Raw genomic sequence first — 17,471 nt, forward strand, 5'->3', positions numbered from 1 at the left:
AGTGCCAAGAACACTCTGAGGAAAGAGCAGTCTCATCAATAAATGATGCTGGGAAAACTGGGTAGTAATATGCAGAAGAATGAAATTAGACACCCACCTCTCACCCTATACAAAAACCAACATGAAACTGTTCAAAGACCTAAATGTAACACCCCCAAAAATGAAACTACTGAAAGAAAACATAGGGGAAATTCTTCAGTACATTGGTCTGGGGATAGATTTTATGAATAAGACCTCAAAAGGACAAGTAACAAAAGCAAAAGTAATGAAATGGGATTATATTTAACTAGAAATCTCTGCACAGCAAAGGAAACAAGCAATAGATTGATAATAAATCCTACAGAATAGGAGAGAATATTTGCAAACTACTCCCCCCAAAGAAGATCAATATCCAGAATATACAGGGAATACAACATCTGGACAGCAAAAAAAAACAAATAATCCAATTTTCAATTGGGCAAATTATCTGTCTGAACTGACATTTCTCAAATGAAGGCATACAAATGGGCAACAAATAAATGAAAAAATACTCATCCTGGAACCAGTGGCTCATGCCTGTAATCCTACAATGTTGGGAGTCTGAGGCAGATGGACTGCTTGAGCTCAATAGTTCGAGACCAGCCTGGGCAACATGGTGAAACCCCATCTCTACAAAAAATACAAAAATTAGCCTGGAGTGGTGGCATGCTCCTGCAGTCCCAGCTACCTGGGGCACTGAGGCAAGAGGATCACTTGAGCTGGGGCGGTTGAGGCTGCAGTGAGCTGAGATTGTGCCACTGTACTCCAGCCTAGGTGACAGAGAAAGACCATCTCAGAAACAAAAAAACCTCAACATCACTAATCGTCAGGAAAATCCAAACCGCAGTGAAGTCTCATCTCACTTAGTTAAGATGGCTGTTATGAAAAAGACAAAAAGCAAATGCTGGCAATGATGCAGTGAAAAGGAAACACTTATACACCATTGGTGGGGATGGAAACTAGTACAGCCGCTATGGAATTTCCTCAAAAAACTACAAATAGAACCATATAATCCAGCAATGTTGCCACTGAGAATGTACCTAAAGGAAAAGAAATCATTCTATCAGAGAAATCTACACCCCCATGTTTATTGAAGCACTAGTCACAACAACCAAGAATTGGGATCAGCCAAGGTGTCCAACAACAGATGAATGGATAAAGAAAATGTGGTATATATACGCAACTGAAAAAGAAAACAAATGACATCCTGTCATTCTGGGCAACAAGGATGGAACTGGAGGACATTATGTTAAGTGAAATAAGCCAGGAACAGAAAGTTAAACACCACATGGTTTCACTTATATGTGGAAACTAAAAAAAGTCGATCTCATAGAAGTAAAAAGTAGAACAAAGAATACTTACTAAAGGCTGGGAAAGCAAAGGGAAAGACAGATAGGGAGAGATTTGTTAATGGGTACAGAATTATAGCTAGATAGAACGAATAAGTTCTTGTGTTTTATACCACTGCAGAATGACTATAGTTAACAATAACATTTTAAATAGTTTCAAATAGCTAGAAGGAGGCCAGTGAACAATCCCAACATAAAGAAATGATAAATATTTGAGATGATGGAAATGCTAATTACCCCTATCTGATCACTATACATTTTATGTATTGAAACATCGCTATGTACCCCATGAATATTTACAGTTATTTGTCAATTAAGAAATAAAATACAAACAAATGTATTTGATTCAATATACCTTATTATCTTTCAGAATGCAGTTTACCCAACATTTTTCCTCCTTTTTTTCTTTGTTTCCGTTTTGTTTTTCTCCTCCCCCTTTTCCATTTCTTCCCTCCATTCACTTCCTTTATGTTCACTTCAGAAATATTTTACCAGCAAAATACCAAGCTAGAAGGCAAAAAGTAATCACTTATTATTTGCTTTCATGGTTTTTTTTTTTTTTTTTTTTTTTTTTTTTTTTTTTTTGGTGAGGCTTTGGACAAAATAAGAATTCCACAATGAAAGTGGAAAATAAGGTAATTCTATGTATTCTCACTTTTACATCCACTACTACAGTGTGAATACGAAATCTTATCTGTCTATCAGATAATTTTCACATTTAACCTTAGTGAATTTGAATGAACTTTTGAAACTAGAATGTATCAAATGAAATTAAGAAACAATTTTGAAATATGACAGAAGCCTTCCTCTTCCTAGCTCCCATATAAGGATGTGATTCCACTTAAAAATAACCAGTTAATCAATCATATTGATACTGGGAATGTTTGCATATCAGTGTGTAGGACATTAGCTAGTCTATGCGTAACTTAATCTAATATATGTGCAGGCAAAGTGTGAAGAATAAAAAGTGACAAAAATTGGGTATTTATATAATTCTGCCATAATGTAGCTAAAGTCTCAGGAAAGTCAGCTAATCTCTCTGGTCTAATTTGCTACTTTGTAAAATGATTTTCTTCTACATTGAGCAATAATGTGTAGTTATTAATTAAGTAAATTAAAACATAAAATATCCCATTAAAAATCTTAATCTAGTATTTTACCTTTTTGACACTCCTTCTTATGCAAAGGAAAATAAAACCAGAGAATATTAGGGGAAAAAAGACAAGAAAAAATTTATTGAATACTTTCTATGTGTCTAGGCATCTTTATTTATTGTTTCATTTAATTCTCATAACTACCTTATGTGGTAAATATTATCTGAATTGTAAGGTTGAGGATTTTGTGGCTTTACCAGGTAATTTGGCTAGTATATAATTGATTGATGCAGGTATATACATTGTGAGACCCTCATTCAAATTTTATTTGAGCAATATGATATTAAAGTGAACACACTCTACCTTTCTACTTCCCAGCCAAATATCTCTTCCCTTCCACTACAAGTAAGCAGAAATTCTCTGAAAATAACACACTATTCCTGGCAGAAACTATGTGTTAAGTATATAGCAGCATCTTTTTATGTCCCCAAGGACTTCACACACTTGTGTCACCTTGTTCTTGTTCTTTAAGAAGTTTGTAGTTCTTTTCCTATATTTATACCTCTGACTTATACTTTCTAATTCTGCTACTTTAAAAAAATCTCCTTAGTGTCACATATTGTTTTTTAGTTATTTTTTTAACTCACTGGAGAGAAGGGAACAATTATCCCAGTTCTTTGGTAATGTAAAATAATACATCAAGATCTAAATATTTGTTTGCTTTCATTGGCAATGAGAATGTTCTTAATGGCATTTAACTGTGGTTTGATTGGCTCTTATTACCACTTATTTAATATTTTCTCCCAAATCCTAGGATATTTTGTATCCTCTCCTTAAGGTACATGAAAGCAAACAGCATTCACCTTAATCTATTTAACTATATTTCACTGAACATAGACTTATTGTCTTGTACTGTACCTTAGGAGACTAATTTAGATTTTGAAAAATAAAATATATCCATATCTATAGCATTTTAATTTGCTATTTGTTATTACATAAGCACAAGGCATATATTCCCAGGAAAGTAATAGACCAAAAAGGAAAACTAATCTAAACTAGCAATAAAGTAGTTAATTCTCTTCCTGAAGAGAGTAAATACAAATGACCAAAATAACAAATCATTGACCAAATTTTATAGTGTGTTGTATATCTTATAGTCAATGGAGATTTGCAAATAAATGTTTTTAGAGCTAAATTTGTTTCTGTTTGTACTTGATATAATAGATTGTGATACACAATGAAAATGAAGTGTGATACACACTTTGAATTGTGTATCTGTGGTTGTGTACGCATTAGGGAAAAACACACACACACCCACTCACAGGGACACAGACACACATACATTTCAAAGCAGTTGGCAGCTCTGTTCCAAAATACAGGTTGCTATGTGTTAATTTTAAAAACGTTAGAACCTTCATAGAAAGTCAATGTAGTGTTATTGCAACATCTAAAAGAGTTTAGGAAATATTGTACATCAGAGACCTTTATGTGCATTTATTCACTCTAATCTCCCACTGATCAAAACAAATAATCCCAAACTAATAAGGTAGTGTTAACTATGAGAGAGAAAGATTCTAAAAATAATATAATTGTTCTGTACAGATTTGAATTTTCATGGAAAAATTTCATACTTTTTAAAATAAAATGTTTAGTTGACATCTTTTTCATAAAATGTGGACAATTCTATGATAAACTCATTGTATTCATAATTCCTTATTGAATAATGTCTATTAATTATTTCTCTCATCAGTGGATAGGCCAAAATGTATACACTTGAGAAAAAAGAAATTTATAATTTAGACAATTAGTAAATATTTGCTCAGTTTTTGAGCACATTATAAAATATCAAAATGGTTCTTTATTATCTATGAAGTATATGTGTTTAAAAAAACACCTAATTTAATAAATCTGGGAAGAATCAATTTTAGATTTAAACAAAATTTAATGAGAAGTTTTAATAGTTATAATTAACAATTAAAACTTTATTTTAAGAATACAACGACACAGAATAATCAAATATTTTCTTGCAAAAAAGCATATGATCCAGAGCAATTGGCTACTGTACAATCCTAGCATTGTAAACAAAAATAGTGACTGTAGCTTATAGGTATCAGAGAAACATCTTGTAATTTAGTTTAAAAGTTACAATGAAAAGATAGCATGAGAAAAATCTACCAAGAGAACTAAACTTACTTTTTAAACTTAAACTAATTAACATATAAGGCATAGATTGCCACAATGTCAATATATGAAGACATTAAAATAAAAATAAATAAAAGTATTTTAGTGAAAATACTAAAATAAAAATAAAATTCATTCTGAGCCCTTATTTAAATTACATACAATTGAACATAGCCTATGTACATGTATGATTGTGTGCCCCTCATTTTACAAACATAAAATTAAAAACTGGTAGTACCACCACATCTCAAGTTGAGCAGGCACTGGCAAAATTTACATTATATTTTAGTCATATATCACATTATAAATGCCCAGACAAAAGAAACAGAAGTGAAAACAGAGTATTGGGGTTGCAAATATCATCAGGAGATGCCCAGAAATAAATATGATGTTACTTAAGCATACCATTTAACATCAGATAGATAATTATTTTAATACTTTTCTCAAAAGTCACTAAAAATATAGAACTTAAGTCAAAGTACTGAATATACAGCACTCTTGCAAAGCAGTAGCTGCTTATGTTAACTTAATTCTTTTATGTTGTTGCTAAATATGCTTAATAATATATTATTTATTATTATTTAGATTTAATTGTGCAAGTTTTTATATCTTATTTTTTCTGATTTATTGTTTTGCATATTGTTTCTTTAAGAATTGAAGGTATGATAAGAATAGAATATAGTAGTGTATCATAGAGTGCAATGCTATTTCTATAATTGGGTTGGTATCTTTTGTATAGATAGGTTAGTTGAAAGTAGACCAGCAGAGTTCGGCTCTACTTACCAGCTACATAGAGCAAGTCATTAATTGCTCTGAATATCAATTTTATCATATGTAAAATTGAGTTAATAATAAGATTAAAAACTACCACATAGGGTAAACATACAGATGGTAAGAAGATATGCAGATGGCATATAAGAACATGAAACGATGTCTGACATCATTTGTCATTAGGAAATGCAAATTAAAGCCCCAATGAGACACAGATAAAAAACTGCTCATCTATCTGAATAGCTAATATGGAAAAAAACTGACAACAACCAATGCTGGTGAGGATGAGAAATAACAAGGACTGTCATTCACTGCTGATGGAATGATGAAGTGGTAGAGTGGTAGAGCCACTTGAGAAGAGAGTTTGGCAAATTTTTATAAAGTTAAACAAGTACTTACCATTCAACCAGCAATCACAATATTAGTTATTTATCCAAGGCATTTTAAAACTTATATTCTCAAAACATTCTGAATGGGAATGTCGATGGCAGCTTTATCTGTAATAGTCAAAAACTCGAACCAAGCGTTGGAACTCAGAACCCTTATGTGTGACACTTTGGCATGCTGAATACTTTGAACTGGACATGACTGGAAAGCCTCAGAAGCAAGAAGCTCTTTCTAAACTTTTCCCATTCTCCTTCCCTGTTTCTCCCCCTAAAAAGGGTAACAGAAACTAGAATTTCTCTTCCCTAAGTCAAGTTATAGAAACTAGAACTCTCCCATAGTGCAAACCATAAAATTTAAACATGCCACTCTGACTTATTCCCTTTGAAAGTAGGCCACAGACCCTCATTCCAGAAGGGTCCTTCCCTATACCTGGGTGTGGGATTGGGGGAGGAATGCTACACAGAGAACCCAGTAATAATCTGAACAAACAGACTTTCTTATGGTCCCCCCAGTTTGTCACCATTAGATCATACCCTTTTTGCCCAATCACATTTCTACATGGATGTCCATTCTTCATTAAATCTAAATTTAAAAATAGAGTTTTCCCTGAGTCTTTAGGTCTTTGTTTCCAAAGGCTCCATATTACATAAAGCTTTGTTAAATAAATGTGTTATGCTTTTATCTTGTTCATCTGTCTGTCTTAGGAGTGTTGTCCATGACCCTTGTGATGGGTGAAGAAAACGTATTATACATTTTGCACCTATACAACGTATATGTTCTTCAATAGGTAAATTGATAAACAAACCATGGTTGAGCCATATAATGGAATACAATTTAAAGATAAAAGGAATGAGCTATTCACTCATAAAACAAAATGAATGAATGTTTAATACATTTCACTAACTGAAACAGGATACACCCAAAAGCTGGCGTATTTCCTGATTCCATTGCATGATATTTTGGGAAAAGCAAAAATAATAGAGACAGGTAGAAATTGTAGAAGACAAGGATTTCGGGAAGGAAAGAGCTGTTGAATATGAGAAAATGTACAAGATAAATGTTAGGGCAAATAAACTATTTTTTATGGTACTGGAATAGTGGATACATGGTTTCATACATTTGTAAAAACCTATAGAATTGTACATCATAAAAAGTGAATTCTAATGTATGCTGGGGTTTAGTTAGTAATAATGTACCCATGTCAGTTTCCTAGTTTGGATAAATGTTGTATAGTAATGTAAAATGCTAAATTAGATGAGAGATGTTTGGAAATCTATGTTCTATCTTTGCAAATTTTTCTGTGATTGTAGAATATGTAAAATTGTGTAAATGTAAAAAGAGCATATTTCTCATAGAGTTGTTGAGGGGAGTAAATCAGTTATATATACAAATCATGTGGAACAATACTCAAGACAGAAACATTTAGTGTTGGCTACAAGAAAAGTCTGGCCTTTTCTTTTCCACTTTTTTTTCTACAAATGTAACCCCTTTCTTTGCTGTGGGTAATTATCCATGTATTTTGCACTGGACTGAGTACATATTTTCCCTTTCCTCCACCTCCAGCAAAAGTAGTGGCATAGGTGCCAAATCTAGCTAATGAGATAACCCCACTCTCCAGTCTCAATGATTATTTCATGCAAGGGCAATTACCCAACCCAGAACTTAAAGAACTTGAGACCTGTTGGGGAAGAAACGTTATTTTCTTTTAATGTAGTTCATTTTGTAGGATGTGAGCATGTGACTCCTAGCAAGCCATTTGCAACTAAGTGAGTAGAGCTTTACTGAGAGTAGGTACAAATGGAGGTAAACAGAAATGGAGGTAAGCAGAAATGGAGAAAAAGTATAAATCATGATGCTATTTGACTGTATTCCTGCATCCACTCATAACTGGGGCTACGCCTTCCTTTCACAGTTCTAATAATTTATGCCAATACATTAACTGTATTGCTGTGGCTGCTATGAGTTGAGATTCAGCTACTTGCAGTAGTAAAATGAGTAGTACTTGTAGTTTTAATTGCTTGTGGTGGACAATGTTAGCTTTATATGACCTTGAGAAGAGATTAATTAACTGGTACTAAGGGTAGGAAACAATGAAATCAAAAGTGGCCACATTCATCAATCAATCAATGATTGAAATGTTTTTTCAGGCAATCAATGTATATTCAGTAACTTCATTTTAGAAATTAATAACAATTGCTGTGAACATATTAGAAGCAAGAAACAATGTAACTACAAGGAGGCATAGCATATAGCTGAACAATGCACTTTTTGAAGAAAACAAAGAAAATTTATTGTTTTTTCCTTCCATTAGAAAATAATTAGCAAAAAACCTCAAAAACAAAAACTATGTAAAAAAGAATATTTTCAAAATGCAATAAGAAAAAATTTCTGATAATCAGCTGTTTAAGTAACCAGAACAACAACAACAACAACAACAACAAAACAGTGATAATATTTCCTTTCCATTTGTTATAGAAAGAGGAAAAATCACGGCAATGAAGGAATTATTCTAGTAACGCAAGAATAATGCAACATTAGAAAATCTGTCAGTAAAACTCATTACACAGGCAATAGAATGGATGAAATCAATGATTATTTCAATTGGTGCCAAGAAGAATAAATTAAGAATAAAAGAAAGCTTTCTTAACTTAAAAAAAGATATTAGTAAATATGGCACTTAAAGGTCAAGCCAAAAAGTGGTTCCATTAAAGTGTAAAATTTAGAAATACCTCTTTTATATTTTAGTGAGTGTTTCAGCCAATTCAATAAAACAAGAAAAATAAATGAGAGATGAAAACATTTGCCAATATTAGGTAAACTTTATTATTGCACAAAATCTGATCTTTTAACTATAAACCCTAGGAAAAGTTAAAAAACCGAGAACTAGAAAAAGTCTAATATGTGTTGGATATAAGACATCACATATAAAAATCAATGTTTTTCTAAAATTATAACTTAAAAACCCCCAGAAAATCTAATAGAAAAATGCCATTATTGTAGTTAAAATAATTATTATACTTAAAATAAAACTAATAAGAAGTCTAAAAAAATTTTATGAATGTAAAATTTGAAAACCAGAAATCATTACTGAATTCCATAAAATATAACAAATAAATAGAAAGCTATACATGAGAAGTATCAATTTTAAAAGTCTGGGAACATATTGAAAACATCAATATAATATTTGGAGTAAGAAAGCTTTTCATAACAGAAAAATGTAATATTGAAATATTAGATGAAATAAAATTTATTGTCTATATGTTAAATTACACCAGGAAATCTTTAAATCACAAAAAAGCAGATATTTGTTTCAAGAACATATAAAGAATTAATACAATTCAATAAGTGAAAGATAAAAAAACATTTAAATAAAGGAGCAAAATTATGATATTCACAGAAAGTATTTATAAGTGGCTCATAAACCTATAAATATATTATAACATTATATATATTATGAAATACTAAGTAACAGTTTTAGAAAATGAGGGAGATCTCCATTCACTAACATGGAAAGATTGATAATATAAAGACTGCATGTTTCAGAATTATGCAATGGAATATAATGTCTGTATAAAAGTAAAAGTAAACATAGAACATGGCATTCTACATTGTCAATGTGTGTGTTATGTGTGTGTGTGTGTGTGTAAACATATTATTGTCAATATGTGTGTGTTTTGTGTATATGTGTGTGTGTGTAAACACATTATAAAATGTTTCAAACACTGCACACCAAACTAATGAGAGCAGGTGTCTCCGAGGAAGAATACAGCATGGGGATGCGATAAAAATTCAAAAATAATTTTCAAGGCAACCTTAGCATTATTTGTTATTTAAAGACTTTAATTTTCTTCAGTAAAATGACATTTATAATTTAAAAAAATTAAAGAAATATATTGTTGTTTTTTAGAATATAAGTTCATGCAATCAGATAATTTTTTTTCACTCCCTAATCCCTGGGCTAGAAGAGTGCTGAGCATAGGATGGGAGCTTAAGTATTTTCCACACGAACGAATAAATAAATAATGAGCATGGAAAAATAAAAGAAACAAAAAAATGCATAGAAGAACAGCTCGCTTGAGTTTTCCTTAAAAAGCGTAGAAGAGCTTGTCCTCTTCCTTTTTCTCTTTTGTCAGGGTTCAAGAAGAAACACAACTATGAAAGCAACAGTTGGGCTGGGATGAGCAGACAGTGGGTGTGTTGGGAAATGGGTTACATACAGAAGAGTGAACAACTGATAAACATTGTGTGGATAATGGGGCCAGGTTTTTCTTTGTTAGAAAAGAATTTACAAATATAGAAAGAAATGACAGAAAGAACCTATGGCATTAGACTGGAAATAGACATACAGTTGTCAACTTATGTTCTTGAAAAAAATAAACGGATATAAAGATGTAGAAATCAATACAAATATATATATATGTGTGTGTATGTGTGTGTGTGTCTGTATATGTGCCTGTGTATCTCACACACACAATTATATATGCATTCCATTTGTTGGTCAACTGAGAAGACACAAGGAGCAGTGATTCTTCAGGAGAATAAGCACACTAGGGACTCAGATCTTGGTTTCTCGGTACAATCCTCAACTGAAAAACTAGGGCTCCCTGGGAAAATGGTAAGTATTAAGACTGAGGCAGAACAAGACAAACCTGGAAAATCTTATTGGGTGAGAAAGCAAAGAGTTACTCAAAGATTGATGAGGGGGTGACAATAGGACACAGGAGTCAGTCTTAAGTGGCTCTCTCTGGCCAAAACTGAAGCAATTTTAGCTGTAAAATAAATATCAAAAATAGTGAATTAGCAATCAATGAATAAATTGTCAAGCTAGGAGTTCAGACAACTATAAATAACATATAAATAAATAAGGAGGAAGATAAAGCTCTTCCTTAGAGTAAAATGCCAACTAAATAAATTTAAAAGGAATGATGGAAATAGAAAATCATACTTTGGCAACTCTCATTTTGGTGGTTAATTCAGAAAGAAGTCATTAATGAATGCTAGAACTGGTGGGTAGAGATTTGATGAAAAACAGGTATTGCATGTGAAAAATAAATGATAGGACTTTCTTAGGAGTATCCCCCACATAGAAGTTATCAAAAGGCAGTGAAAAATAAAACACGAAAGACCTATATTCTCTGCAGCTGTCAAATTCATGATGGACAAAGAAAGATTGAGAAACTGTAGCAGACTGAAGGGAACAAAAGAGACAGGGAAACTTATCCTGTCTGGGTTCCTAGACTAGAAAGCAACAATACAGATTGTTGGGACAGTTAACAATATTTCATGGAGGTATATGAACTGGATGCTAGCATTGCAATAATTTTCATATTTGAATTGCTGCATTGCAGTTGTTTTGTGGTAAAGTAGTAAAATGTCTTTTTTTTCTGACATGCAAACAGGAGTATTTAGGAATAATGAGGGATTGTGTCTACACGATGCTCCTAAGAGAGACAGGGTGATGGAGCAAACATGGTAAAATGCTAACAATTGAGGAATAAGAAAGAGTCAAAAGAAGAGGCCTTGTGAGCTCTTTGTACCATTCTTGCTACTTTTCTGCTTGTGAAATTGTTTTTAAATAATATATTAAAATACATTTAAAAGATAGAATTGGTAAAAAGATAAGTTAAAGAAAAATAAGGTGTGCAAATTTTAAAAAGACATGAAAAATAGGATTCATAGAATAAGCTGAATGATATATACTGTGTGCTTATGATTATGTTAAGGCCCATAAGATAGTGGAAGAAAAATATATGGTCTTCTCTAAAAAAATCTTCCACTGTTGGTAAGGAAATAAAATGAAATTTGATGTTAATTGATATACTTTGAAATTCTATATTTTCATTGTTACCCACTTTCTTATTATTTGTCTTCTATGACAAATGTTTGGAGTAATTTGTAATCATATATGTTATTAAAGAAACAGAAATTAAATTATAAATTAAAATAAATTATAATATAGCATATACAATATGATATATAGTTATATAATATTTAAGTCATAAAATAAAAAGAACCAGGGAAAAAAGCAAGTAGCTAAAGAATGTATACAAATAAAATGTAATTTTGTAGATCCTATAGAATATGTCATTTAGAGCCTGAGATAAAGACCATGGTCGAATATTAAAGGATTCAATTTTGAATTTTGAATTTTGAATTTAGATGTTATAATATTTAAAATAGCTTCAGTTGAAGGAAATTCTCGGGAACATTTTGGAAGCTAATTGGAAATAAGATTAGAAATGGCCAGCTTACAGGTACCTTGACAATGAAGTTTGATTTAATTAAAAGAAATATGGTATCACAATAACCCTGAGATATAAAAATACAAGTCAGATTCCTGAAATGGTTGCTATGGAAGCAAAGGATACTGTTCATCCTTTCAGTCCTTTTAATGCAGAGGTGCCTTATATTTCTCACCTCTGGGCTTCTAGTTTTTTTCAACATCTCATTAGGATTATTTAATGGAAGTATGTGGCAGGCATATGATTTTGAAAATTGGACTGTTTACAAATGAATTTCTTCCTCAGTTTGCCTGTCTAATTGTAGCAAATAGAAGAGTATAAGTTTTACAATCATGTCTTTGTTGCATATGAAGTTACTTTTGTGCCTATTCTTTTTGCTTCACCTGCACAAAGCCAAAGTAAAGAATACAATGCACAGAACTTCCATATGTAAAGGCTGTTTCAATTACTATTAATACTTGTGTTTAAATTTACTTTGTGTAGAAAAAGAATGTCTGCTTGTCGTACAGTGCTCCTTTTTAAGTTCCTAAAAGATTAGAATTGTAGTGCAACTGCCTCTGTCATTTACATCTCACTTTTATGTGTTGCTACTTTTATGGAGTGCTAAATTGCTTAATTAAATTTTACTGGTTTATTCTGCTTGCTCATTCATATCCTACTTAGTCCAGCCTATGACATTTTCTTCCTTTAACTGAACATATGACACCTTACAATATAATTTTAGAGGTATACTTGGGCTGTGAAAATGGCTAAGTGGTTTAATAATGTAAGGTGCTATTTGTTGAAAAAAAACCCTGAATACTCCATGCAAGTATCAAAGTCATAAGCAATGTCAGTATGCTGGGTTTAACAAAGCTTTTGGAGGCATAAATATGGGTTAAATGCCTACTTTTATTAGGTGTCATTATAGTTTATTTCTATACTTTTTTTCCAGTCTTACACATTTGGAAAACTGTTTATTACTGAAACTAAGAATAATGCATAAAATATGCACTTTAACACATTCCTTTTCTAGGATACATACAAAGAGGAAAGAATGCCATTTTCTGTATTATACTTCCTTCACTATTGAAAGTAGCTGGTACATGATAAAGCATTTGAAATGTTCCCCATCACTCACTTGCACACCACCTCCAAAACTTTCTAGTTCCTCTCTGAAGTGTTTCTTCTTTCTTCAGATGACTTCATACCTCTATATAAACAAAACTTGTGTCCATTTAAAATGAGTCCTTCATTATTTTATTTTTGCATATTAAGGATTAACTGCAGTTTTGTCAAATTCATCTTCATCATGCCCATGATCAAGGATGTTTCTTCGTGGTACTAAACCCTGTCTTAGCCACTGTTGAATTAGCAACCATTAAAGTCACTCTTTCTCTATTCCTTATAGTTATGCCCAATATTTTAATGTATTAATTATTTCTATTATTAACAATGCACGTAACTCATTTATTGGCAGAGAACCTATAAATGAGTTGAACCTTTTCCTTCAGAACAGATTAGTGGCATTGGTATAGTCACAAGTAGAGGCTCTGTTACTGGTTGCAAAGTTTCAAATAGAAGCTCTGTCACTGCAGTTTTTAAATCTCAATGTACTTCATTTTCTCATTTGTAAAATTATAGTCCTCAATATAATCGAGTAATTAGGGTACTCAAATGAGCTAATATATGTTTAGGATGTGAACCCCGAATATCTGAGACAGGTCTCAGTCAATGTGGGAAGTTTATTTTGCCAAAGTTAAGGACACGCACCCGTGACACAGCCTCGGGAGGTCCTGATGCCATGTGCCCGAGGTGGTGTGAGCACAGCTTGGTTTTATACATTTTAAGAAGACATGAAAAATCAATGAATATATGTAAGATGAACATTGCTTCTATTCAGAAAGGTGGGACAAGTCAAAGCAAAGGTATGACAACTGGAAGTGGGGAGGGGCTTTCCAGGTCATAGGTAGATAAGAGACAAATGGTTGCATTCTTTTGAGTTTCAGTTTAGCCTCTCCAAAGGCGGCAATCAGATATGCATTTATCTCAGTTATCAGAGGGATGACTTTGAATAGAATGGGAGGCAGGTTTGCCTAAGCAGCTCACAGCTTGACTTTTCCCTTTAGCTTAGTGATTTTGGAGCCCCAAGATTTATTTTCCTTTCTCAAGGGCATGGCCTAATGAGGGATCACATTTTATTAATATGTTTAATATTGTTAATAGCCAAAAGATTTGGATGTTCTCTAGGTGTAATAAGTACCTTCCAGTTGCATTGCATGACATCATTCATATGAGGTGCCATGTCAGCTGTTTACCTCTCCCTGGTCTCCCTGTGCTGGGTACCTGCAGACCGAGGGCCAGCCAGCCCATCTTCCATGAGCACCTACCAATCAGAAAGGACACAAATAACAGTGGTTACAAATACAATCTGCTACTGATTCAACTTGAATTGTTTGATCCTAGAAGTTGGGGCATGGGCAGAAGCAGCTGGGATATGAGTATGTGTGGCAGTAACCATCCTCTGAGAACTCAAAGCAAAGGCAAATTGCCAGCCTTTGAGAATGTATTTTATTATTTTAACTGGCTGTACTGGGGCTGTCTGTATGAAAATCATTCTTTCTTTTCCCCAGTGCTAATCTCTCTTATCTTAATCTCCAGGCAATTTTTGCACCAGGACTAGGGTCATGCCATATTAATTTTTATTCCTCTTTCTCATACAATTTCAGCCTATCTCACTGTATCAAATAATTTCTTTTTCCTTCAAAACCGTAGAGATTTTTCTATTAGGGGAAATAAAAAGAAACTCCTAAGCACTCAAACTAATATCTTATTTCACTCCTTTTCATGGCTATTGTTTGTATGTTTTCTCAATATAGCTTCCAGGGCTGGATACCAGTTGAAGAACGACCAGTCAGCTTTTTTAGGTGGGGTATTGACTTTAATGAATTCATCCCACTGAATGGAAACGGAATTCAACAGAGCCAGTAAAAGATGGAGCTCTATGCTCACAGTCCAACTATTTTTGTCACGCATATAGCTTCTGAAGATTTAAATTCTGATTTAACATCCTGAGGTCCACTTTTACACATATATGTGTTTATAGATACACATACATATATACATTTATATATATATGTGTGTGTATATATATATATGAATAAATCATTATATATATGTAAATAAATCATTTCTTTACATGAGTATCCTGTTGTCTTTTCAAACTCATTATTTCCAGCATATTGAGTAGGTACTTAAACATCTTTCTGCATTCCCTATCTGTTAGCACCTCCTTGTTCTAATTATACAGGATGAAAATTTTGGAGTCATCTTTGATCACTCTTTTTCCCCTTTTTTTCTATGTTGAATTAGTATTTTATTTTCAATAGTTCAATCTCTTAATTTTTTCTTAAATTATTATTTCTAAAGTTATATTTTAGATTCTCATTACTATTTACTTGATGTATCTTAGTCAATTCAGACATGGCAAGGCAAAACTGGAAACCTTAATCTTCCACCAAACACAAACACACGTGTACATATACACACAAACTTACACCCATCTGCCACGTTTGACCTTCTTACAGTGCTGTTTTCTTTAAAGGCTTATTTATTAACCATTTGATCAAAGTATGTAACCTGGGAGTTGTCCTTGACCAATCATTACCAAAATATAGTCCATCTCCAGGTCCTATCAAGTTTATATATCTGAGATATGTTTTATGCTGGGATCTTATTAAAATGCAGATTCTGATAATATTTATTTAGGGTGAGACATGAGGCTGTACATTCTGAGTTGATCTTAAGGAATGCCCATATTGAGGACTTGAGAAATATAGGACCCCAAGAATCAATGGGGTCCTACATCATCTGGCCCCTTTGCATTTACTCAGAATTTATCACAACACTCTCCATCTGACTCACTTGGCTTCAGGTCCCTTAACTTCTTTCATTTTCTTAGTACATCAAACTCTTTCATATGTTCACAACTTTGTATGGAGAGTCTCATTTGTCCAGAATGCTCTTCATCACTTTTTGTACTACTAATCCTGCATCATTTACATCTCAACTTCTTTTATTCCTCTGGCAAACACTTTCTGAGTGTGATGGTTAATTTGATGTGTCAACTTAACTGGGCCCTGAGATACCTAGATATTTTGTTAAGGATTATTCTAGGTGTTTCTGTGAGGGTGTTTCTGCATGACATTATGTCTGGATCTGTAGACTGGAGAAGTAGATTGCCCTCCCCAGTGTGTTTGGGCCTCATCCAATCCACTGAGTAGAACAAAAAGGCTGAGTATGGGAGAATTGTTTCTCTCTCTACCTGACTGTCTGCAAGCTGGGACAACAGGCTTCTCCTGCCTTCAGGCTCAGATTTAGACTAGGACTGGAACTTACACCATGGGCTCTTCTGGGTCTCTAGCTATACATGCTGTACTGATAAACACCCACATAAATATTTGATTCACACAGCAGTAAGGACTAAAAAGAAAAAGAAACATGATTATGAACAGAGGTATATGTTGCATAGGTGGTCAGGGAAATATTCTAAAAGGAAGTAGAATTTTTACTGAAAATTAAAGAAAGAGTTAGTAGAAAGAAACAGAAAAAATCATTTCAGTCAGAGGGCACATCCTATGTCAAGATGTTGAGATGGTGTTGGGTCTCATAACACAATACCTCAGAGCAGGGTGCTTTGGCATTCTGAGTATTTTGAATTGAAGGATACTAGAAAGACCTCAGAAGCAATGGTTTTCTCTGACCTTCTCTCACCCTCCTGTCTCCAGCTCCTCTTTCTCTTCAATAGTGAGTCATAGAAACTAGAATTCCTCTTCCCCATGACAATTCATAGAAACTAGAAATTCTCTCCTTCAATATAAGTTGTAAAACCTAGAGATGCCCCTCCCTGACTTTGTCCCTTCTCCTCTGAAGATCCTCCAGAGACAGTTGTCCTGTCCTATATCCAGAAGAAGGAATGCTACAGGAGAAGCCAAGAATAATCTGAACAGATAGGTCTTGGTGAGTTACCCTCCTCAATTTATTACCATTAGATTATACCCTCTTCCCTTTTTTTTTTTTTTTTTTTGGTAGAGACAGGGTCTTCCTATGTTGCCCAGTTGTCCTCAAACTCCTGGCCTCAAGCAATCCTCCCTCCTGGGCCTCCCAAAGCACTGGGATTACCGATGTGAACCATCACGCCCAACCAAGATTATACCCTTTTTTGTGCAATTATATTTCTATATGTTGCCCATTCTTCATTGAACTAAGCATAAAATACAGTTTTCCCTGGGTCTTTTGATCTTCATTTCTAAAGACTACCTTGTCAGGTAAAACTGTTGAAAATACTTTTTTCTCTTGTAATCTGTCTTATGTTATAAAAGTGTTAACCATGACCCTTGTGATATGTGGGGAAAAGGTATGATCATTTTGCTCCTACAATTTCATGACCA

This window comes from Pongo abelii, chromosome 3, assembly GCF_028885655.2.
Source record: "Pongo abelii isolate AG06213 chromosome 3, NHGRI_mPonAbe1-v2.0_pri, whole genome shotgun sequence".
Lineage (NCBI taxonomy): Eukaryota > Metazoa > Chordata > Mammalia > Primates > Hominidae > Pongo > Pongo abelii.